At 48.9% G+C, this 7,596-nt stretch overlaps 2 pseudogenes; one reads left to right on the top strand and one right to left on the bottom strand.

Moving 5' to 3' along the window:
- The first annotated feature begins 687 nt into the window (after window positions 1–687).
- LOC147454244 (18S ribosomal RNA) lies at window positions 688–2,175 on the top strand (annotated as a pseudogene).
- A 1,096-nt stretch (window positions 2,176–3,271) lies between these two features.
- On the bottom strand, window positions 3,272–4,042 carry LOC147454243 (uncharacterized; annotated as a pseudogene).
- Window positions 4,043–7,596: the final 3,554 nt, after the last annotated feature.

Below are 7,596 nucleotides of genomic sequence, written 5' to 3'. Positions count from 1 at the left end.
TACCAAGTGGAGTTAGAGACTGTATTTAAGTATGGAGTTACAAAAGTATTGGGTATGAATAAAGGCAGCCTTGACTTTCTCGCAATATGTCTCCTAGATCTATTTCCAATTGAATCTGGGGACTTGCCGCATTAAAACTGCGTCCCAGTCTTTCTTGAGGTGGAACTAACGAGACGAAGAAAATGGACCAGTCACACCGGGTAATTCATTACCTCTGCTCATATCCCATCCCTGCGGTGCGGGATCCCTAACGGGAAAGAAAAAAAAAATAAGAGAGAACTTTGTCCATTACCCATATCTGCTTTCTTGCACCTGCTTCGCCCTCTCCAACTACGCCAGGTTTTCCAGATTGATTCGAATTGGATAGGGAAAGCATCTCGGGACTGTTTGTTGGTAAAAGATTTTCCCGAGGCGCCAGAACTACCGGTTTGGAGTCATCAAATTGAACCTGAGTTCAACTTTTCCAAACTTATTCTAGACATATTTGTTTCTACCCCTTTCGGTTCGGAAATATGTAAGAGGCTTATGGGATTGACATAACTTGCCAGTAGGGACACACTCCGAGTGAGCTTCAAGATATGAGGCGAAGAAATCCAAATTGTGCCTAGAACTAGAAGTAATAAACAACTTCCATTCAGCTTTCTCTGTGTCTAGATAAGTTATAAGTGGTAGAACTACTAATCTCGTGGAGAGTTTGATCCTGGCTCAGGATGAACGTTGGCGGAATGCCTAACACATGCAAGTCGGACGGGAGGCATCCTCTTGGTGTTTCCAATGGCGGACGGGTGAGTAACGCGTAAGAACTTGCCCCTGGGAGGGGTACAACGGCTGGAAACGGTTGCTAATACCCCATACGCTAAGGAACAAAAGGGAGGGATTCGCCCAAGGAGGGGCTTGCGTCTGATTAGCTTGTTGGTGAGGCAATGGCTTACCAAGGCAACGATCAATAGCTAGTCTGAGAGGATGATCAGCCACACTGGGACTGAGACACAGCCCAGACTCCTACGGGAGGCAGCAATGGGGAATCTTCCGCAATGGGCGAAAGCCTGACGGAGCAATGCCGTGTGGAGGTAGAAGGCCCACGGGTCGTAAACTCCTTTTCTCAGAGAAGAAGCAGTGACGGTATCTCAGGAATAAGCATCGGCTAACTCTGTGCCAGCAGCCACGGTAAGACAGGGGATGCAAGCGTTATCCGGAATGATTGGGCGTAAAGCGTCTGTAGGTGGCTCCTTAAGTCCGCTATCAAATCCCAGGGCTCAACCCCGGACAGGCGATGGAAACTACTGGGCTGGAGTACGGTAGGGGCGGAGGGAATTTTCGGTGGAGCGGTGAAATGCGTAGATATCGGAAAGAACACCAGAGGCGAAGGCACTCTGCTGGGCCGACACTGACACTGAGAGACGAAATCTAGGGGAGCAAATGGGATTAGATACCAAGTAGTCCTAGCCGTAAACGATGGATATTAATCGCTACGCGTATCGGCCCGTGCAGTGATGTAGCTAACGGGTTAAATATCCCGCCTGGGGAGTACATTCGCAAGAATGAAACTCAAAGGAATTGACGGGGGCCCGCACAAGCGGTGGAGCATGTGGTTTAATTCGATGCAACGCGAAGAACCTTACCAGGGCTTGACATGCTGAGAATCCTCTTGAAAGAGGGGAGCGCCTTCGGGAACGCAGACACAGGTGGTGCATGGCTGTCGTCAGCTCGTGCCGTAAGGTGTTGGGTTAAGTCCCGCAACGAGCGCAACCCCCGTGTTTAGTTTCCATTACCAAGTTTGGAACCCTAGACAGACTGCCGGTGACAAGCCGGAGGAAGGTGGGGATGACGTCAAGTCAACATGCCCCTTACGCCCTGGGCGACACACGTGCTACAATGGCCGAAACAGAGAGCCGTGACCCCACGAGGGCAAGCTAACCTCAAAAACTCAGTCTCGGTTTAGATTGCAGGCTGCAACTCGCCTGCATGAAGGCGGAATCGCTAGTAATTGTCAATCAGCCATACGGTGGTGAATCCGTTCCCGAGCCTTGTACACACCGCCCGTCACACTACGGAAGCTGGCCATGCCCGAAGTCGTTGGCTTAATCCCAAGGGGACAGATGCCTAAGGCAGGGCTAGTGACTGGAGTGAAGTCGTAACAAGGTAGCCGTACCGGAAGGTGCGGTTGGATCACCTCCTTTTCAGGGGGAGTCAACACCTCTTTGATACTTTGGTCTTGTTCATTTCGAACTTGAAGCGATGAAGCCCATTCATCTTCCGAATGGAATCCAATTTCGGCGGAGAAGCGAGACCAAGTTCATGAGCTCATTTCCCTAGGTCGGAACAAGCTGGAAGCAATCCTATGATTTTCATTCCTCCTCAGGAAGAGGAATTGCGCGAATCAAATAGGGGGTTGGATTCCTCCGCTTCATTGCATGCAGGCCCCCCCCCATACCGGCTATTAGCTCAGCGGTAGAGCGCGCCCCTGATAATTGCGCCTGGACTGTGAACTTTTTTTCACACACGAATAGTCTGATGTGATCATCGTCACCTGACCCGAAGATTTGTATCATCCAAGGGACGTTAGCATGGCGTAATCCCTCCATTTTGTCTCTTTCTCCTGACTGGCTCGATTCTCGGAGTCTACAAGAAGAGGTAGATGAGGCGACTCAGGTGAGATCTAATGAAGATTCAACCTCCGAATCACTCGTGGGGTTCGGGCGATCCAGGGAGGACCGGTGGTCGCTAGCAGATCCTCCTTTCTCGGGAATCTATTCATTCCTTATCAGTGTATAGATGGCTATCTCTCGAGCACAAACGATGATAACATCGGGCCAGACGTGAAAGACAGAGCACCTGATAACTCGTATTCACAAACCAGGAACTGTGGGATTACCCTCAGTATTCGGGGTAGCTGAGGGATCACACTATACGAGCCTCTCCTGCTTCTCCCGGAGGTCTGTAGAAGCAGCAATCGACGAAAATTACGTATGCGCGGGGGCAGGGTTCTAAATCTCCTCAATCCGAGGTTTTTTATCCGGGAAAGAGGTTAAAAAAAAATGCCGCACCCAGACATGGAGAGACTGCCGAGGGAAGCAAGAAAGGTGGATCCACGGTATTTGCCCCAGCTCCCTACTTGGCTATTCCAAGTAGTCTTCAATCCCATGTACCGAGACGCCTCAGTCCTCCCTCAACGAACAGGCTCGAAGGGAGATCCTAGAGTGTACGGGGTTAAGTTAAGCCAAGAGGATTTCTCGACGCCTCTTTTTCCCTCCATTCCATCAAATGAAGTCTATTTCTGCGAAGGTATTATCATTGCCCTCGGCAAAGAGATGGAACGGAGACACTTGGAGAGCGCAGTACGACGGGAAGTTGTATGTTGTGTTCGGGAAGGATGAGTCGCCTCTAGAAAAAAAAAGTCTATTAATTCTCCACTTCAGTGAGATACTAAATAGTGTAGGTGCGATTATTCACTTCACGGGCGAGGTCTCCGGTTCAAACCCAGGATGGCCCAGTTTCGCCAAAGGAAATCAGAAAAAGAATCTAGTCAGTTCACGTATGCTTTACTTGTACCAAGCACAGGGGATATAGCTCAGTTGGTAGAGCGCCGCCCTTGCAAGTGGGTCATTGCGCTTACGGGTTGGATGCCTAATTGCTTAGGCGGTAGTATTTCCCACCTGAACCGGTGGCTAACTTCTCTCCCGGGAGGGAATGTGGGAGGAGGACCAAAACATGCCACTGAGAGACTCTACTGGGACATGAATGGGCTGTCGTGTAGGGCGGGTTAAGATGGGTCGTTGGTTAGATCTATTATGGATCGTACATGGGCGGTAGTTGGAGTCGGTGACTCCCGCAGGGCTACCTCACTTGGCGGATCCCTGGGGAAGAGAATTGAGCTGGCCCTTGCAAACAGGTTGATGAACTACCTCTCCTCAACTCTTCGAGCACGATGTAGGAGAAGGAATTGGGGACCCATGGACCGACCCCATTGATCCCATCCCGTAGGAACTACGAGATCGCTCCGATGGATGCTAAAGGCATCCGGGGGTTGCAGACCGACCATATAACCAAACCAGATTTGACAAGTGGAACGAGCTTGAAGGGGATCGGGGAGCACCACAGACGGAGAGTGAGAGAGAGAGAGAGAAGGAGACACACAACACAGATATGGGTGGGGAGACTCCAAAGAGTGAGCAACCCCCTATACACTTATGCTATGTATAAGGTATACAAGTCAGTGGGCGCCCAGACTCTGGGCGGCCGGGCAAGGCACATGCGCCTATACCCCAACAACCTCCCACTTAAAGGCGACTGTGCCTTTAAGCAAGAGAACCTAGTCTAAAGACTACAAAAGGCGAGAGAAAACCGCTCTCAACCGATGCCCACTGGCTGGCTGTGATCGTGTGCATCCGGCTGTCCTGCTCCCGTGTAAGTCCATACACCACCAGACGTACCACACACGTACTGAAAGTATGTACGCAATACCTGCATATCTCCCTCGTGCACTATGCCATCATCAGTCAACAAACGACTGACAACCCCAACTGCAAATGCTCCCACTGCAGCTGCGATATCCGGTCTCAAGATCAACATCTCATACATGAGACCATCGAATGCCGATGCAATGCTAGCGGGCCTTGCTAGCTCTACGGAGCATGCATCAACATATATATCCCTGGCAATAGGCATCTCTGACTGACAAGGCGTGTCAGCCACATGCATCTCCTGACTGTCCACAAAAGACGCATCACCCTGTCGTGCAACCTCAGAGCAAACCAGCTGCTCTAGGTGTCTGCTGGAAGACATATCCTGCACAACTATATCCCCATGCTCACTGTCGAGCATAGAAAGGAATGACTGCATAATCGCTAACATCTCAGCCTCCTCTGCAATCATCCACTGTAAACATGACCATTCAATCTGCTGTGACTCACTAGAGCTCTCATGCTCTAACTCCGTATGCATAGACTCTTGCACAACCTCCTCCTGTCGTGACTCACTAGAGCAAGACCGCTCTACCTGTCTATCCTGCATAGAAGTATCTTGCACAACTGACTCTCTGCTTTGCTCAGTCACTAGCAAAGCATGCATGTCCGACTCTATCACCTCTTTGTGTGACTGCTCAAGTTGTGCCCCAACTGTGTGCACAACGAGCTCACTACTCTGCACTCCATGCAAAGTACCCTGCAACCCATGAGCAAAAGAGACTCGCCTGCTCTCTCGCTCTCTACCTGGCTGCATGATCACAGAGACAACACCGTCTCTCTCGTGATCCACATGCAATGGGTAACCTGTACCACTCCTGGCACCTCTCGCAATCACTAGGGAACCCAAATGCATCACAAAATCTTGCTCTCGTAGCGAAATCTGACATCCACTATCCCGTAACTATCTCACTGAGATCAAATCCCGTCTCAGATCTGGCACATAACGCACATGATGCAGGGTAAATCTCATACCACTGGGCAAGGACAAACATACGTCTCCTACACCCTCAATGTCATACAAAAAACCATCAGCCATGTGCACACAATCAAGTCTCCCACTAGAAAACGTGTTAAACCACTCACGATGCGACGTGACATGGAAAGTAGCATCTGAATCTAGTAACCAATGTGAAGACAATGTGCAATCCGATATGCAATCCATAGACATAAGATCGTCTGAAGACAAGCTAGATGTAAATGTGATATCGCCATCACAAGCATACTCGTAACCACCGTACTGATCTCACTAGCATCTGTCATGCCCAAATCTGCATCACACATCTGTCGCCTCCGTTGTCTCAAACGCCCGAAACATCGACGCCTAATGTGCCCTCTATGTCCACAATGCCAACATGTCAAGTCTCTATGCCGTCGAGACTTGCGTGTGGGATCAATCTCTCCCATGGACATAGAAGTGGGACTAGACTGCCCTGTAGACATGGATGTCGCGTACATAGCATGTAAAATCTGCCATAAAGCATGAGTTGTAGTCTCCCTCGAGACCTGCCAGTAAACAGACTCAACCAGATGTAAACAAATCATAGACATGACTAACTCATCAAGATCCTGCCAATCATCATCACGCATAGACTTGGGCTTCGCCGATAAACCACGCAAGGGTTTATCCTGCCCCAAATCCGCCAATGCAACAAGCATATGCTCCTTCCAAGCAACAAAATCTGCACCATCAAACTGTGTCAGACCATAATGCTGGAAGTCAAATGAAAAATCAGCCATAATGCTCGCAAAAGAGCAACCAACAATGAGTAGCAAATGTCAACCAAATCAGCCCTAAACTAGCTCGAATCGCATCAACAAAAGTCTGCAAATATGGCTCAAAACCTGATGCAAAGTTGCACCAATAACTGTGCAAAACCTTGCACAAAATCACAAGTCAATATGACTCAATCGCGCATAAATATCTAACAAAATTTTGGCACAGTCTCCTTTGTAACTGGAGCAAAATCTCAACAGTAAACCTCAAAGAGACAATAATATATGCCACAATGGCCAATCCGGGAATAAACTCGACCGGAATCACCTCACAAAGTCATACATATGAGCATACCCGCTCTTGCCGGAGTACCACTCAACGGCACCTCAAATGACATACATGTGAGTGATAATTGCTGCCAAAATACCTTTCAATCGATGACCAAATGTCTGCCAGATAACTATAGCAACATTTCGCAAAACCTTGCAAGATTTGTCGCTATGCGCAATGCGAAATACGGCACACAAGGGCATACACAAGTGACTCCAAACTCCAACCAAATGATGACTGAAAATCACCTGTCAAAGTGGGAGTAAACTCAACCACTAAACTGTCAAAGAGCAACCTACGGATACGTAGAAGCTATGGTGAGAACCTGGATAAAATCCAACAGAGTTTCTTCTATAAATTGAGCCAAATCTCAAATAATCTCAGCCACAAACAAATACACAAATCCATATATGGCATACATAAACCGCCAAGACCATGGCAACATAGCTCACTCTCGAATGAGTGGCTCTCTCGACAAATGCATATCCAAAAACCTGTGTACACCTATGAATTTGCTGGTTGCTGCAGAAAATACTCCGTGTGTGTGAGATATACCAAAAACAGTGTTTTTGGGACTCGAAAGTGCACAAATAAACCTGCTGCTGTACCTGCTGTAATTCAAAGCATAATTTCAGAAAATAGACATCACCATCGCGTCCGGAGCGTGCCAAAACCCTAACCTAGACTCCTGGATCATGTAGATCTGACTCTGTATGACGGAGCTACGCAAAAAACTGCGTTTTAGAGCCCGAAAATGGCAAAAACGAGCTGCACACAGTCTTGAACCTGCTCCTGCTCCTGCACCACTCTGCGTGATGCAATGTCCTCTCAATGCAAGCTCCAACGCAAGAGCTCTGCCACAAAAGCATCCAAGCACTCGAATGTCAAGCTCTCCTCCGCCGAGCACTTCTCTAACGAGCTCCACTGAGCTCAAAAGCTCCTCTCACCAAGGAAGCCGCAACCACCTCCTCGACCAAGCTTGACCACACCAAGCTCCTAAGCTCCAAAGACAATGCTCCTCAAGATAAAATCGCTCTCCGTGAAACTCCGCGATCGAACTCCACCATCGAGAGCGAGCGAGCTATC

Source organism: Adiantum capillus-veneris, chromosome 7 (assembly GCF_014529385.1).
Source record: "Adiantum capillus-veneris isolate H3 chromosome 7, ASM1452938v2, whole genome shotgun sequence".
Lineage (NCBI taxonomy): Eukaryota > Viridiplantae > Streptophyta > Polypodiopsida > Polypodiales > Pteridaceae > Adiantum > Adiantum capillus-veneris.
Note: the sequence above shows the minus strand (reverse complement) of the source record. Positions and strands in the feature narration are given on the sequence as shown.